The sequence below is a fragment of the Crocuta crocuta genome, unplaced genomic scaffold (assembly GCF_008692635.1).
Source record: "Crocuta crocuta isolate KB4526 unplaced genomic scaffold, BGI_CrCroc_1.0 scaffold84, whole genome shotgun sequence".
Classification (NCBI taxonomy): Eukaryota; Metazoa; Chordata; class Mammalia; order Carnivora; family Hyaenidae; genus Crocuta; species Crocuta crocuta.
This window is the reverse complement of record NW_027530213.1, coordinates 4,646,902-4,665,113: the sequence shown is the minus strand read 5'-3', so window position 1 is coordinate 4,665,113 and position 18,212 is coordinate 4,646,902.

Here is an 18,212-nt window from a genome sequence, read left to right as displayed (position 1 = left end):
CCTCACACACCCCACCCCTCACACACCCCACCCCTCACACACCCCACCCCTCACACACCCCTACCCTCACACACCCTTCCCCTCACACTCCCCAACCCTCACACACCCCTGCCCTCACCCATCCCAACACTCATACACCCCAATTCTGACACACCCCACCCCTCACACACCCCTGCCCTCATACACCCCAACTCTGACACACCCCTGCCCTCACACAACCCATTCCCCACAGACACAGCAACCTTGACATACCCCAATTCTCACAAATCCCAACCTTAACACAACTCAACCTACATACACACACCCAGTCCTCACCCCAGACCCATCAGAAGCCCCCCCATCTCTAGGGACTTCATGGACTGGCCTCCATCTGACAAACAAGAACCACAGGTACTTCCCAGCCTCGAGACATCATTCAGGGAGCCCCAGCATTTCCATTTCAGTCCCCCTCCCTCTCTTACGGGGACTGAATAGTTTTGAAGACAAAACGCCTCCCACCTCTACCACCTCTGCCACGTCTGCCATGTGAGCAAGGGCACCTCCAGGTCTCTTGGACAGAGAAACTTGCTCTCACCTTGGACACTGGAAGCAGGAAAAAAAACAAAACAAAACAAAACAAAAACTCCTGTAAATGATCCTGTGCTATAAAGGTTTTTGCATACTGACTCCAGACTCTTCAGTCCCGTTTTCATTACATTATGTTCACTTTGCATCCAAAAGGAGGAGTCAAGTAGAAAAACACATTTTAAATATCCTAAGATTTTCCTGCTGTCCTTGGGCCATAGATGGTACGGAAAGCCTATGGAGAGAGCTTTTAAGGAAGGAGATGGATCTAGATGCTGCTCTGTGGATTAGGCAGAAACAGACTGTGCAAGTCCCATTCACCAGCTGATTCTCCGGTGAAGACTACAGGTATATAGTTGGTTCCCAATCAATAACTATTGAATGAGTAAGTGATGGAATGTTTAAAGTCAATGGAAGGTGAAGGGAGAGAACAGGTGGCCCCCTTGAGCACCCATCTTCACCTTGAATCAGCCAGGGTACAAATGCTGCTTAGCAGAAGGAGCTTCAGGGAAAACCTGGAGTGGAGTCCAATGGCTGTTTAGTCCTCGCTCATCATAAGAAGTTGGGCCAAGGTGAAATTCACAGGCAGAAAACTCTGGGTGCACCTGCCTGGCTCACAGACCTCACGAAGCATTCCCCTGAGCTGTGGTTGCGTGAGATGCAAAGACAAGAGTAATGAGAAACACCCAGATGCTCCTGCATTGGGAAGGTCAGTCCAGTCTTTCTGGATCCTCTTGACAATGGGAAGTTGCTGCAAATTTCAACCTGCTTGCTTTCCAGCTTCTGAATTCCACCCCTCTAGGGAGGTGGATTCACCACACACTGCAACAGTAGGTAACCACTCTATACCTCCAGCCTCAGGCAGTTCATGCATCAGTTGGTCAAAGTAGGGAGAAGGATGCTTTCTCACACCCTTTCAGGAAGATTGGGGGGGAAAGATTTTTCTGCTAACATCATATGCATATTGTCTGACTTTACCAAGCCTGTGGTTAGGTACAGCCACAGATTTGGACAAGATTTAGACATGAAACAAAATGACCCAGCTGCTGAGACCAGGGCTCTTCTCAACAGAGCACTGAGGAAGGAAATCAAATACCAATCAAGTTGCTGATAAAGAAACCTGATCAGGAACAGCAGAAAAGACGTTCTCATCTGTCTCTGTTAGATGGGCTCTTTCTAGCAACTGGCCTGTGTTTTTGTCATTTGAACCAGTGCATTCGGTTGTATCTCAAAGGACCCCTACTCTGGATGCAGCATGCTTGAACTTGAAACAGAAAGTCTGGAACTCATGCTGGCAGGTACCAAGAAGCAACTTACAAGGAGCACAAAGCTGTTGACCCATCTCTTATAGAAAGCATTGCTCCCAGTTTATTTAAAACACTAGGGCCACTGCAGAAATAATTACATGTACTAACCATACTACTCCTCACTTCAAGTGGCCTCATCACAGCAACCGAGACCCAGGAAAAGTCTGTCATTAAGGTTCATAAGGAAAAGTAAGGCTTATCAACATTGAGGTTTTGTGGTGAGCCGAGATGAAGTCTCCCTAGAGTTTGCTGGTTCTATCTCACCAAGCTACTTTCTCCCAACATGGCTGTGGTTTGGTCTTCAAACAAGCTGAAAGATAAGCAAATACCCTTCCTCTCAGTTTACATTTGACTGCCTTCAGCATCCAGTGTGTTTCATGAATGACAACAATATAGTAGAAAGCCACAATTCACCCACAGTCAACCACAGAACTCCCATCTAGAATAAACCAGAATTGGGGCAGAGGAACCGAGCCAAAAACAAAGTCAAATTTGATTGAAAGGTGATACAACCAACCTCTTTCAGCCACTGATCATTCTGAAGTGGGAAATGTGAGAGTTAGGGAAATCACATGGCTAATTCAAACCACTATGAAGTCACAAATCACGTCATAGAATCAGAAACAAAAACTTTAGAGAGTGATAGACAAAATCTACACTGTCCAACTCAGTATCACTAGTACTTAATTTTAATTTTCAATTAATTAAAATGAAATAAAATTTAACACTCAGCTCCTCACTCTTGCTAACCACACATTTCAAGGGCTTAGTGGCCACACATGGTTAGTGGTCGCCATATTGAACAGCATGGATATGGAAAATTTCCACCATGGTAGAATGTTCTTTTAGACAGCACAGGACTAAACACTAAGAAAGGAAAAAAGAAAGGGAGTTTAAAAAGCAATAAAAGAGTTCTCCTCAAAAAATAAATCAGAAACCTAAGTATCCACCGTGTACCTATCTTGTGCTCCCTGAAGGTATATTCAAACATAATGAACACATAGATGACTTGATATGAGAATCTAGGACTACATAGACCAACATTGTTCCATAAAATCTAGTAATAGTATATGCACCATGGGTAATTATTTTTTTAATTGTCATAAATGAGCTGAGAGCAACCCTTTCCATAAAAGATTAGTTGGTGGCCTCATTCTCATTTTGTTGATCCATTCTTCTGATTTCTAGTGGAACAAGTTTAGCTCCTCCTGAAAAGGAACAGGAAAATATCTGACTTCCCACTTTTAGAACATATATATTTAGTAGTCCTCTTCTTTACATAAATGCTCATCATAGATTAGGGTTTTGTTTTGTTTTTTCAGGAATTTCCTTAGCAGAAGCCTTTGCCCCACGACCACCTTGAATGCTAGCTTTGGGCCAGTAGAGATAGTCTTAGTCAAGGTTCTTTGCACAATAAGCAACAAAAACCAGTAAGTACTACCTTAATTAGAAAAGGAAACTTGTCAGATGGATTCCAGAATACTTCATGAAGCCTAAGGATAATGAGGCCTCATGAGGGACTTCAAGACCTGACAATCCACCAATTCTGTCTCAAATTTCTGCTTCCCTTTGTCCAACTATGTAATTGTTTGCTCTCTTCAGAACTTCATTCTCTGCTTCTCTTCTCACAGAGTAGAAGAGGGCCACCCCTCAGCTCTAAGGAACACGTGTAGCTACCTCATGACTCTTGAATTTCACATGTCCCTTAATACTCAGAATTTCAGAAACCCAATTCCAAGTTCCCAGAAGAACTGATAAGTCCAGATTATCTCTCAATAGTGCAAACAATCATGGAGGGAGGGAGGAACTATCTAGAGCAAACATGTCAGCAGCAGCTACTGAGGTACAGAAGAGTAGGAAGCAGAGTTCTCAGAGAGGGTGCTGTTAGCAGTGACACCAGGGATGTAAATGAGAAAAATATCAGTTTAAAAAACTAATGGGCCATCTAATAGATACACTGCAATACACCCAAAATATTATAATACAGGATGTCTATAAAATCTGGAAACATAGCTAATATTATTTTTATTTTTAACAGATTAAACATGTCTTTGAAAACAAGTATATTCATTCACCTGTATTTACCAGACATTATGGATAGAGTTTATATATTATGCTTCTTCATTGCTATATTGCTCAAAGAAAGCAAATATTTTATAAGGATATTGAAGTATTAGCAGACAAATTGTTTCCAACATACTTGAAAAGCTGAGATGATTTTTATGCTTAAATTTCTGAATATACATGCTTTCTTTGGAAAGAAAGTATCATTTTTTACAGTTCAATTTAGTGTTTTTGTAATAACCTTTAGAGATATTCTGTTAAATTGATTTTGTTACCAATTATCTCTCTACCTATTTTTTCGGAGATACTAAATATTGATATTTTTTGGAAGGTACTGAAGCAAAAACAATAATAAAAGCCAAATTATCCTCTTTATATTTTTGCTGTGAAAAACTAAAAAAAAAGGGGGGGGGCATCTGAGTGTCTCTGTTGGTCAGACATCCAACTCTTGATTTCAGTTCAGGTCATGATCTTATGGTTCATGAGATTGAGCCCTGCTTCGGGCTCTGTGCTGATGCTGCCAGTGTGTAGCCTGCTTGGGATTCTCTCTCTCCCTCTTTCTCTTTCTGCCCCCCCCACCCACTCGTGCCCGTGTGCTTTCTCTCTCTCTCTTTCAAAATAAATAAATAAGCTTTTTTTAAAAAGAAATTTTATAGGTCACTTGATGCAGCTCAGTTTTTTGGCAAACATTAACACTATACTTTAATTTTTAATAATATTTGCCCAAATTTTTCATACTAAAAATTCACTTCTAAAGGAATACATTTCCCTTGTATTGAAGAAGGCATTTATTTCCATTTGCATCTTTTTACCAGGTAAGTTTTTTCTCACCAGAGCTCCCAGGATAAAATAAAACTCAAGTCATTTAAAATGGAACACATCATGGGTGCCAGAATGGCCAAGGAAGTAGGTAACAAGCTGAACTTTTGCTCTATCTCTTTGGCTTTTCATATCTTGTGCCCCAGAGTTTCAAGATCTCCAGAACCCTACCCAGTTTTCCCTCTGTTCATAGCTAATGGGGTAACAGGAAAAACATGGGCTTTGAAGTCAAATACTGTCAATAAGCTACGTGATTTTGAGAAAATTACTTATCACAAAGAGCCTATTTCTTCATCTGAAAATGAGGTTAATGATGGAAATCTCACAGTTTTGTTGTGAAGATTAAGTGAGTCAATGTGTATAAAGTACCTAAACTCAGCATGCAATAAATATATCTATATTCATATTAGAATTATTAGTGTCATATTCTTTCTATCAATGGCATGGCTTTTAATATATACATTCTTCCTGAAAGTGACGTTTCTTAACTTGGTCTTGCAAATCCCTCCTCTCCCAGCCTTAGTTCCAGCCCTGGGATGCAGCTCAGCCGAGACACTGAAACAAAGGAACAAGACACAAGTAGATGCTGAAATGGCTAATAAATATTGCTAAACCTCTGTAGGTCTGATTGAAGAAAAGAGAGAAGGCACAAGTAAAAAGGATTAGGAATGAAAAACAAAAAAAAGAAATACAGATGCACAAATTAAAAAGAGAAAATTATGAACAATTTTTGCCAATAATCTGAGAACCTATTTGAAATAGGTAATTACCTAGAAAAATATTAATTATCAAAAATGACTATAGAAGATACAGGAAACCTGAATGGTCCTATGCCACTTACAAAATTTATTCTCTAATTTAAAATCTTTCTCAGCTGAGTAAGTACATGGAGTTTATTATACTATTCTCTCCACTTTTTATTATGAAAAATTTTAAGTATATTCAAAAGTTAAAGTAATAATAATTTCTCATATAGAAATGCTTTTGCAGGTAAGTTTTAGCAAACATTCAAGAAAGAGGGATTCTAATCTCTCATTGATTTTTTCAGATACTAGGAAGGTAGAAAACAGTACAACTGACTCTTTATGCTAATATAATCTTGATGCCAAAAACAGACAAGAATGAGACTAGAGAGGGAATTTGGGGCCAGAGAAGCTATACTGGGAACTGGGGCATGTTGAACTTTATGGTGACTTGGCCTTTCAACTTTTATCATCCTTCCCCTTTTATGTTGTAATTTATCTTATTTAACCTTCCATCCTTCCACTAATGCCTGATAAATCCACACACTTGCAGGATGGTGTTGTAGGTGGATGTGAAGAATAAAGCCTGTCCTATGCATCCTGTCCTGGCTCTTTAGAGACCCAGAGAGTAGAGGAGCCTCTAGACCATGTGTTCTAGGAAGGAATCCTAAGCAGAGTAAACAGTGAGGATGTGACTCTTAATGGTTTTTCTGTCCCCTCCTCTAGGTGACTATTCAAAGAAATGATTTCAACTGATCACATCTTATGAATCAGCCAGGTACACCCCACAGAAGCCCTGTGGCCATGGCTCAGGACAGGCTGATGCCTTTGCCCTGCTCATCTCATTAGAAGTAAAGCCCATGACCTCCTGTCCCTGTCCCCCAAGGTGTTACATCAGATATATCAGAGATTCAGAGCTATCAACTACTTTACTCTAGTGGCCCTCCAGCCAGCAGTGTGTCCTTATTTGAGTCATAAGCCCAACTATACAGTATCTTGCTAAGTGAGACCAATTTTAGTAACTTCAGAAACTAAAATATTCTTGTACTTGGCAATTTCCCATTGTCCAAGGCTAGATCATTGCTAACAGAACCCATGTAAATGGGGATGGGCATGAAATATTTAAAAGACTGACATTATCTGTCTGCTTGATGTAGAGAGTTCATTTGGGGAGTACTAAAAGGTAAGTTTGGTTATACCAAGCTAGACCCAGGTGAGAATGGTGTTGCTTGTTTGAATAAACCATGGAGGGTGGGGGATGTCCAGCATTCTTTTAGCAGCAGTGTAATTTTAATGAATAAAATTATATATAAATCTTCAATACATAAAATCAATGAAATCAGAGCTGATCTTCTTGCAGGAAGATAGAGATTCAGAAATTCATCCACTTGACTTTCTCCTGTCCTCTCTGTCAACCCTTCCAGATCGGAGACTCTTGCCCTCGGCAGTGTGGGCCCTGGGCACACAGCTCAAAGTCCACTGCCATCTGACATTAAATTCCCACTTAAAATCTTTGTCACAGAGTCATCCATACTATGGAGTTGAGAGGTTTATGTAAAACAGACCCTCTGTTTTGCCAATGAGTAAACTTTGAGAAGGAGGGTCTTCCTGACCTGTCTGAACTCCACTTCTACTCAATGGCAGAGGAAAAAGTATTACATATGCAGCTTCACTCTCACCTTCTCCTATTTCTAACACACTTACCCCACTAAAGTTTTCACCAAAATAAATAGAAGTGAATTGTGGAACTTGCATCCACTACTGACTCCTGTATTGTTAACTATTCTCATACATCAATAATAGGTGTACACATTTCCAAGGATATGTTTAGCAGAAGTCCTGGCTAGGCTATGGATGAGGCCTGCAGAGATAGATGGTCCTGCAGAGATAGATGATCCACTAAGTATCATGGTGGTCAGAAGCCTCCCAGAAATTACTTGAACTGTTGAGCCTGGGAGCAAGTAGAACAGGGCTGGGGGAATCAACAGAAAGGAGGAAAAGGGAGACTGTGGGGGTCCCTGGGAAAGAGCCTACTGTGCTAGATTAAAGGGTTGAATCCGATGGTCCAATCTCATCAACAGAACCTGAGGGAGGGTGGGAATGGCAATTCCAGCTATGACAAATGCTTCTGCCTAGAATGTTGCCCCAAACTCGACCACACTGACAGTGTGTACCTGACTTGGGAAAGAGAAGAGGTGTGGAATACAGACAATTTAAAAAGCTGTAAGTCCTAGAAGAGCCAGTACCCAGCATCCGGGTCCCCTCACAAAAGATATTAAAAAGGTGTTTCCCTACCACCAAGAGTGGGGGTAAACCTCAGGAGGCAACAGACACTGCATCCTTCCCCCATGCCTACTCCCCACCTCCAAACAAGTGTCAGCAGCCTGAAAGAACCTCAAAGCTACAGAAGACCTAAAGCTCCAAAAGCAAGGCAAGCCCTCCCTTTAAATCCAACACAGGAAACTCAGAAAATCACACTGATTGGTCCTGCTTCTGTCACACGACAACTCCCAAACCAATCGCCATGGGGAAGGGACATGTGCCATGAATGGCATGCTGAAGTCAGGTGCTCTTTGAGCCAGACAGCCTCTCCCAACCATACATGATGGGGGAGGAATGGCAGGGTCCTCAAAGATGAAGAGAAATGCTGTTATTGGAAGAGGGGTGCTGAACAGACCAAACAACACATATCTACTGCAGACGCTTAGGCTGAGAAAGTTCTGGACTGTTTGCTCAAAATAATCAAGGAAAAAAATATTTGAATAAGCTGAAATCCTTTTATAGAGGACTATCTGAAAAAGAAGATACAAAAGAAAATTTAAGAAGGTAACCATCATATGCAAGGGGATGATAAGGACACTGGTAAGGAACTATGACAATCAAAGATGGAATAACAAGAATGCAGAAGATAAAAGGAAAAAGATCAATAAAGCTACCACCTAGTCACACCTCCCAACACAGCATCTATGATTTCATTTTATCCTCCTCAATAGTTATCATCCTCCAGTAAGAGCTAAGGAATCTGGGTTTCACAGGTCAAATCAACCAAGGTCATTTAGCTAGTTGCATGGCAGAATTAGAAATCAAGCCCAGGTTTGAAGGACCTCTAAACCTCTCCCACCCCTTCCACATCCCTGAGCTCCCTCACCCCACCCTTATCCCCCTCCTATACCATACTGTCTCCCATGTTCTGTAGTTTTAAAGCCAAACCATGAGGATTTAGGGGGTGGTGTAGTTCTGAAGCTACAGTAACAGCCATATTAGAGGCTAGTGTATAAGAATTCAATAACTACTGGAGTCTAACTGGAATGGAGAGAAGAAAAATGGAAATAGCAAGGTGTAAGGTAGTGCTTCTTGGGTATCAGTGCTAAAAGCATCTCTGATTGCTTATTAAAACTACACCTTCCAGGAGTGCCTGGCTGGCTCAGTAAGGGGAGCATGGGACTCTTGATCTCAGGATCATGAGTTCAAGCCCCACACTAGATGTGGAGCCTACTTAAAATTTTTTAAAAATTTTAAAAAAAGATGAAAACTGTACCTTCTAGGTCCTCATCCCCAGAGATTCAGGGTTTTATGTGTGGGGTGAAGCCCAAGAATGGAAGTTCAACAAGCACCAGTGATTCTGAGGTAGGCCACCGGCAGACCAGTGTTCAAAACCACCAGTGAGAAACCAAGACAATTAATAAGGACAGAGGCTGAAAAAAATTAGAGAGAGATGTATGTGCTCTAATACTGTGCCTACTGGAAAAGAGGAAAAAGAAACATGTCAAAGGTGACCACTGAACCTACTTCTCTCTGCTTTTGAATATGGATGTCATCTTTGTCCCAGAAAGAGAATATTCTGGAAAAACTAAACAACTGGAGGGGTGGGGGCAAGGGGATGTATCTCCTGCATCACTAAGTGGCAAAGTACCAAACATAAGCAAAGGCTTAAAATAATTATTAATACTTGATCTAAGGTTATAAAAGAATAAGGAAAGAAAATAAGAGGAAAGAATGCACTAAGTCAATGTTATTGATTTACACTCTCTGAAAGAAATGCCAGACTATTATTTAGATGTCAAAATAACTCCAAGAAGAGTACAAGGCTGTTTTGATCATTTGAAACCAAATACCTGCTTTCTCTGAGATGGGGCTTTCAGACATAGAGCCTCCTTAAATACCACCGCGATGCTCTGAACAGATCACATTTCCCCTTCAAAGGTTATACCATGTTAAATTATATGCAATTTCAAAAAGAACAAGTCATTGTCCTACTTTGAGTCCCCTTCTCTTAAAAGCATGTTTTGACTAAGATTAATTTATAGCCCAAGGAGATCTGGGGAGAGGAAAAAACCTTGAAATTGCAAGTAAAAATAACTAAGAATTCCGGTCACTTCTTAAATATCAAGTGACATTGTTTTGGGAATAGGACCAGATTGCACAGAGCCACAGGTAAATGGGTCAAACGTCGGGATTTGCAGTGTCCAATAGATAGTTCAGGGGGGTGGGGAAATCTAGCTGGATGCCACAGTTGTGGAGTGTAGCCATAATGGGAGCTCAACTCTGGGCAATTTGCTCAGCCTCTAAGCCATTCACCAAAGGGAAAGTGGTACAGTAAGAAAACATGAGGGCAGAAGTGCTCATTTACCCCACAGGAATATTTTGAGGCTGATTAGTGAGTGCTCCCGAAGCACTTAAGAATGGACTGGCTAGGTGATTTGGCCCATTCAACTTTAGGTTTCTGTAAAATGTGCCCATGTCATGTGATAACTGCATCCTGACTGTTCCTATCACAAGAGCATAAGTCCCTTTATATACGTAATCAGATTTCTCCATAATAATTTATTATCTGAGTTTCTTCTTTTTATTTTTTTTTAAGTTTACTTAGTTATTTTGAGAAAAAGAGAGAAAGAGAGCAGGGGAGGGGCAGAGAAAGAGAGGAGGGCGAGAATCCCCAGCAGGTTCTGCACATTGTCAGAGAGGAGCGCGATGCTGGGCTCAAGCAATGAACCACAAGATCGTAACTTAAACCAAAATCAAGAGCTGGAGGCTTAACCAACTGAGCCCCTCAGGCACCCCTGTTTCTTCTTTTTGAAACAAACCAAAAAAAGTATCTCATGCTTTATACTATTTTCTTCACATATGCTAGGAATCTCTGTCAGTCATTGTAACACTTAACCTACCAAATCAATGTAACTCATTAACTGAAGGGGCCCCAGGAGAGCCTGTGTGACAAATGGTGCTAGGGTTCATCCACCCACCAAAGGAGAAACTTTTTTATACACCTCAGCTTTTGCATAGGGTCACTTTGGCAATTCCATTTCCAGAATTTTTTGATGATTCTGATGGAAATTACTGAAGGGAAAAGATGTTTTCAGTGGGACAGGGATTAAGTACTTGAATTGTGGTTTTGATCTGTTGGGCCATTTCCTGAGTCCTTGGATTTTAAACTCCAGCCAATACTTATTTCCTTAGAGGATCTATAGTCTGCTAGGACTGCCATGACAAAATACCACAGACCTGGGGGGCATAAACAGGAGACATTTATTTTCTCACAGTTCTGGAGGATTGAAGTCCAAGATCAAGGTCTTGCCAGGTTTGGATTCTCCTGAAGCCTCTCTCCTTGGCTTGCATATAGATCTTCTCACTGTGTCCTCACACTGGCCTTGCCTCTGTGTGCATAAGTATCTGTACCTCTTCATATTGAAGTAGGCCCCCAGTCTCCAGGACTTGATGGTATTAGAGTTCTCCAGAGAAATAAGCAATAGGATATAAAAGGAGACTTCTATAGAGTTGATTCATGTGGTTGTGGAGGCCAGGAAGTCCTATAGTTTGATGAGGAACTAGGTGAAGCCAGTGGTATAATACAGTTCAAGTCCAAAGACCTGAGAAACAGGGGGTTGATGATTTAAGTCCCAGTCTGAGTCCAAAATTCCAAGAACCAGAACTTTCAATGTCCGAGGGCTAGAGATGGATGCCTCAGCTCTCCCAGAGCATAAACTCACCCCCCTCTGCCATTTTGTTCTCTCGAGCCTCTCAGTGATTTAGATGATGCTCACCTGCACTGGAGAAGGCCATCTGCTTGATACAGTTCACCAATTCAAACGCTAACCTCTTCCAGAAACACTCTCAAACACATCCAGAAATAATGTTTTACCAACTATCTGGGCATCCTTTAGCCCAGGAAAGTTGACATAACATTAACCATCACACTCATTGAACCTTAATTGTCTCCTCAAAGGGCCTGTCTCCAAATACCGTCACATTGAAGGTTAAAGCCTCAACATATGAATTTGGAGGAGCACAATGTAGGGCATCACAGAGAATATACCAGACAAATTAACAGAACCAAAAATGGAAACTCTGTAGAATGGTAGAGAAGTTTAAGTGAACACTCTATTTTAACTTGACCCATAATACCATCAGAGCACAAATACTGTGAGTTAAATCATACTCCTGAAATAAATCAACTGTATATAGAATTAAAGCACCGAATTTATAGGAAGGGATTGGTCCTATTGCTAATCTCTACCTTTTAATATAATTAAAAGGGGCTTCTACTCAACCAGAACCCTTAGACATTCATTTCAGATCCAAATGATAAAGTATGTCAAAATATATATCTTGGAAACCTTCGGTATTTAGCTTTTCTGATAGAGAAAACTTTTGTGGACATAGCATTTAATAAATAAGAGAAGAGGGATTTTTCACTCAATATCCTTATGATCTGAAAGATGGCTGCTATTAAATTTAATAGCCATTACTATTTCAGTAAACAATGAACACAACCCAGAAGGCACTTTATCCAAAATGTATAAAATCTATGCAAATCAACAACTGTGATGAGCCAATGGGAGAGTTGGCTTTCTGGCACTAATTTGCTATTGGCCCCTGGTACTTACTTTTCCTCTTCATCAAGAAGCATGGCTCTACTATTCCCTGAGCCCTGATAGATATCTGTCATGCATAGGATAGCATAGCCAAGGGGCAGTTTATAACATGGGATCATTTAAAGGAGGGGTAAGATCCTGGAAACAGCCCTAGATTATATTAAATAGCATCTTAAAACAGATATAACTAAGGACTACAGATAGATTTTTCTGAACCTCAGAGTACCCAACCTTTTCTGGCAGCTCTTGATATTTCTATCAGGTGTCTTACACCTGACATCATCTAAGTGAAAATGTGCTGGTGCCTTCTTAGCCCAACGTACACTGTTAGCTTAAATTTCCCATTTATCTTTGTATTTTTTATTATTTTCTTCTTGATTCTAGCATTGGGTTATTTTCTTCTAACCCCCAAACCCATACTACTTTAGATGACTATATCTGTTTCCAGTGTGTCTTACCTCCCATGAAAGTTTTCTATTTAACTTCACTAATGCTGAAGAGTTACTTCTTCAGTAGTTATTACTACTAATAATTATTAGCAAAGCAGGGTGGTGGGTGTGGGGGAGGGGAGAGAGAATTGCAGAGGATACACAAGAAGAAATAGCCTATAGGACAGACTTTCCTTTGTAATAAAGAAATTTGTGTGTATATGGTGTCTGATTCAACACATATATGGCTGGTAATGGCATAAGAATTTGGAAAACACTTTTCACTCACAGTTACTATAAGGGGGGAAGAATCGTGGCTGAGTTTTTTTTTTGTTTTTTTTTAGTTGCACTCAAACTCTGAAGAACTTCCACAGACAGGACCTACAATGTTCAATTTCTTCCCTGATTACTGTTCCCAAATTGTGAACTCAAAAATAACATGGGAACAGTAGCTACACTGTCCTGTTGCTGCTCTACAGTAAATTGCATTTTACTCCAAGAAGGAATATTTAGAGTGAACAATACAAAACATTACATTCATATTAAATTCCCAAAGCAAACCATCTATTCCCTTGGTTTAGAGTGACCGAGATGGCCTTAATGTTTCCCTCAGCTTGACTGAACCTTAGACAGACTTATTCTTGACCCTAGACCCCGACCTCCCTTTCCTTGGAGCATTTTGTCTAAAAAAACTTGTAAATTCTTTTTCTGCCACCTTCAGATATATCTTTTTTAAATTATAGTTTATTGTCAAGTTGGTTTCCATATAACACCCAGTGCTCATCCCAACAAGTGCCCTCCTCTATGCCCATCACCCATTTTCCCCTCTCCCCTACCCCCATCAACCCTCAATTTGTTCTCAGTATTTAAGAGTCTCTTATAGTTTGCCTCCCTCCATCTCCTTAATTATTTTTTCCCCTTCCCCTCTCATAGGGTCCTGTTCCACAATGTCATCTTTTTTATAGATTCTTGCCAGTTTTACAGTCCAGGGATGTCTTTCTCAAGGACCTGGGAGCCATTGTTTCAAAATGTAATCATCAAAGGAGATAGCACCCTTATCTCCCAGTCTCTGGGGGAGGGCAGGAGCCCCATGTGATCGCCTAATCACAGAGAAAACATTTGCAAACTCAGGAAATAACCCAGTAGGCTCTACACATCACATCCATCAACCTCTTGCTAACATCCTCCACCAGCTCACTGCAGCCCTTAAAAACCCTCCTGCCCTTTCTTTCAGTAAAGCTGACTTCAGACTCCAGTTCCTCTCCTATTTTGTAACAGTCTTAAATAAGGCCATCCTTGACTGTTTAACTTTGTCTACTGCAATTTTTGCTTTGACAAGAGTTTATCATTCCAATAACTCGGCTCTTCATGGAGAAAAGGGAAAAGCTCCTTTTCTCTTGGCTTCAATGAGTTACTTACTTCACAATTAACAATGGATCCCTAAATTCTTCGTGGTAAAGCACCTACAGGACATCTGCTGTTAATTGCAGGCAAGTTGTTTGAGAAGTCCACGTACATGTGTTGATAAGGAGCTCTGAAGATATTCATTATTATCATCATTCATTCAACAAACACTTACTGAGCGTTGACCAGCAACTGTGCTTGGCCCTGGGTATGCACTGGGAAGCACGCAGACCCAGTCTCAGCCTGCAAGAAACTTCAGTCCAGCATCAGTGTTACAAGGATACCAGCTTGTAAAGCATTCATGTGTTTTTTTCTTTTTTGTCTTTCTCTTTGCTCTGACCTTTGGGGACATCCTTCTGTCTGGGGGGGAGGAAGGGGATTAAAGGAGGCATGCAAAGAGACAGACCAGTGTAATGCAAATCATCACCTTCATGCATTCAAAGTGATGCTTTTGTAGCAAGAGATGGCCCTTCAGCCTGGGCTGTTGTCCTGAGAAAAGGTGTCCAGCTTTCCTTATGTCCCCAGTAGTATATCCAGAGCCAGGCTTGGAGGACTAAACCACAGGGTCTTTACACTCGGGGCCTGGACACAACCTGCCCAATTTTGGCCCTGGGGAAACTGTGGTGAGGAGAAGGGAGCCCAGAGGCATGAGGCAAGACAGGTGACTTACTCCACTCTGGCTACTATTTTTATTAAAAAAAAAAATGCCATAGATTGGGTGGCTTAGACAACAAACTTCTATCTTTTATCATTCAGGAGGCTTGGAGGTCTGAGATCAGGGAGCCAGCATGGTTGGGTTCTGGTGAGAGCTCTGTTCCTGCTGTGTAGACATTCTCTGCTGAGTGTGTCCTCACATGGCAGAGGGAGGCCAGGAGCTCTGGTCTCTTCCTTTTCTTACAAGAGCACTAATCCAAGGGCGCTTGGGTGGCTCAGTCAGTTAAGTGTGTGACTCTTGATCCCAACTCAGGTCTTTTTTTTTTTTTTTTTTAAATTTACATCCAAGTTAGTTAGCATCTAGTGCAATAATGATTTCAGGAGTAGAATCCAGTGATTCATCCCCTATGTATAACACCCAGTGTCATACGTGTTCATCCCAACAAGTGTCCTCTTTAATATCCCTTGCCCATTCAGCTCATCCATTCACACACAAGCCCTCCAGCAACCCTCATATTGTTCTCTATATTTAAGAGTCTCTTATGTTTTGTTCCCCTCTGTTTTATATTACTTCCCTTCCTTTATGTTCATCTGCGTTGTATCTTAAATTCCACACATGAGTGAAGTCATATGATATTTGTCTTTCTCTGACTAATTTCGCTTAGCATAATAGCCTGTAGTTTCATCCATGTAGGTGCAAATGGCAAGATTTCATTCTTTTTGATTACCAAGCAACACTCCATTATATATATATACATATATATACCACAGCTTCTTTATCCACTCATCTGTCGATGGACATTTGGGGATCTCAGCTCAAGTCTTGGTCTCAGAGTCATAAGTTCAAGCCCCACTCTGGGCTCCATGCTGGGTACAAATCCTACTTAAAAACAAAACAAAACAAAGCACTAATTCCATTATGGGGGCTATACTTTCATGACTTCATCTAAGCCTAACCACTTCTCAAAGGCCCCAAAACCATCACACTGGGGGTTAAGATTTCAATGTATGAATGGGGAGTAGGGAGACAGAAACATGCAGTCTATACCTACAAGCCAAGAGGCAAACTCTTTTTCAAGCATGGATATCCAGGACAGAGTTGTGGCCATACTACACATGGCAGGCTGTGAAGGAACCAGTTTATAGGCTGCCCCACACTTCAGTTCAGGGCCTGGACACATCCTGCAAACTTGACAGCATAGAAAAGCAAGGTCATTCCAAAGGATGCCTTGAAGAGCAATTGTCCTGGGCCAGGCAGATTCCTGGCCTGGGACCAGGTAGAGAAATCAGGCTCAGAGGTCTGCAGATAGCAAAAGTCAGCAAGGGAGAATGAACAGATGTGTCCCCGAGGTACTGCCTGGGACAGGCTGCAAGTTCACCAGTTGCAGACAGAAGAGCCATCACAGGGAGGACAGAACTGTAAACACAAAGCCCCCTGCTTCTACCCAAAGCCATTTTAGGGGAAGAAACAAGGGAGGCTACTGGACCATGTTGCTCTTTAGGCAATTGCCTAAAGAAGCTATTTAAATTCAATTGAGGCTTTTAAAATTAAATTGGATGAGATAAAATTTAAACTGGAGGGGACTAAAAGCCAGATCTTACCCAATAACCTGTGGGGTGGGCTCCGGGGGAAATTGGATCACACAGCCACAATGAAGGCTTTACATTTTCTCTGTACTATGAGCTAAATTGATGACCCTGCACAACAGCCTGCCTTGGTTGCTGGCAGAGGAACATTTCATCCTCATGACAGCTGGTGCTCTGCTTGTCCTCATTTACAAATGAAGAGGAAGGGGCACAGGATGGATGATAAAAAACTTCCCATGGTCCCAGAACTAGTGAGTGGTAGATCAGGACCCAAACTCAGGTGAGGCTCGGTCGAGAGCCCACACTTGTAACCCATACCCCACACACCCCTGATCAGAAGACAGTTAAGCAGAAGGGCTGGGTAATTAGGATTCCCATTCAAGCAAATGGAAGGTACCATATAAAGCTTTCGTATCAAAAAATCAAGCAAAAATGCCCTACCAGCAAGCAAAGCTCCATGACTTCTAGGGGTCTCGTGCCTGGTAACACAGTNCCCCAAAAAAAAAAAAAAAAAAAAAAAAAAGTATAACAGCAGCAGCAATATTTAAAGATGAAATGAGAGCAGTTAAGAGAAATGGAAGTTGGAAGAGATTCCCTGTGACAGCTGTATTTTTAGGTAAAGAAAGAAAGGAGACTGATTTTTCTTCCCAGGACTCTGGATCAAACTGAGGTATGATTAAAGAAATGACCTTGAACCGGAGCAGAGAATAATAAAAGATAATTTCCAGTAAGTATGCTAGCTCAAATTAATGACTTACTCTTTATTTTTAAACTGAATTCAGTAGAGATTTCCATGCATTAGGTTACAATGATTAACATTTGAAATTTGACCTTGAAATAATCTTTACATTGTAAATTCTTAATGATCGAAACAATGTTCTCAGTGATTAAAACATATTAGTGATTAATTATTAAAGGAGAATAATTGCAAATACACATTCCTAAAATCTCAAGGCTTTTAAACCATTTGTACAAATGACTGGACATTTTTTAAATTTGCTAAGAAAAAAAACAACCCTCCATCTGATTCTGTCTTATTTTTCTTTTCTTTTCTTTTTTTTTTTTGGATTTGCATTCTCAAGCCAACAACAAGAGAAAAGGTACTTCTCACAAGCTAGAAATACACACACCTGTGATCCCATCAAAGCTAGAGAGTAAAGAAAATCGTTCTGTATAAATCTGTAACATTACAAAATAATCCCAAGAATTTCTTAAATAAGGTTAATAAAAAGTCAGTAGCTTTGATCATCATTTATCTTTTAAAAAAAACACTTTGAAGGGCTTCTGGGTGGCTCAATCAGTTGAGTCTCCAACTTGGACTACAGTCATGGTCTCACGGTTCGTGGGTTCGAGCCCCAAGTCAGGCTCTGTGCTAGCAGCTCGGAGCCTGGAGCCTGCTTCAGATTCTGTGTCTCTCTCTTTTCTCTGCCCCTCCCCTGCTTGTGCTCTCTATTTTCTCAAAATAAATTTTTTTAAAAATTAAAAAAAATTTTTTTTTACAAATAGTTTATTGTCAAGTTGGTTTCCATATAACACCCAGTGCTCATCCCCACATTTTTTTTATGTTTTATTTATTTCTAGGAGAGAGAGAGAGAGAGACAGCGTGAGCAGGGAGGGTCAGAGAGAGAGGGAGTCACAGACTGAAACAGGCTCCAGGCTCTGAGCTGGCAGTCAGCACAGAGCCCGACGCGGGGCTCGAACCCACGAACCGCGAGATCATGACCTAAGCGAAAGTCGGACGCTCAACCGACTAAGCCACCCAGGTGCCCC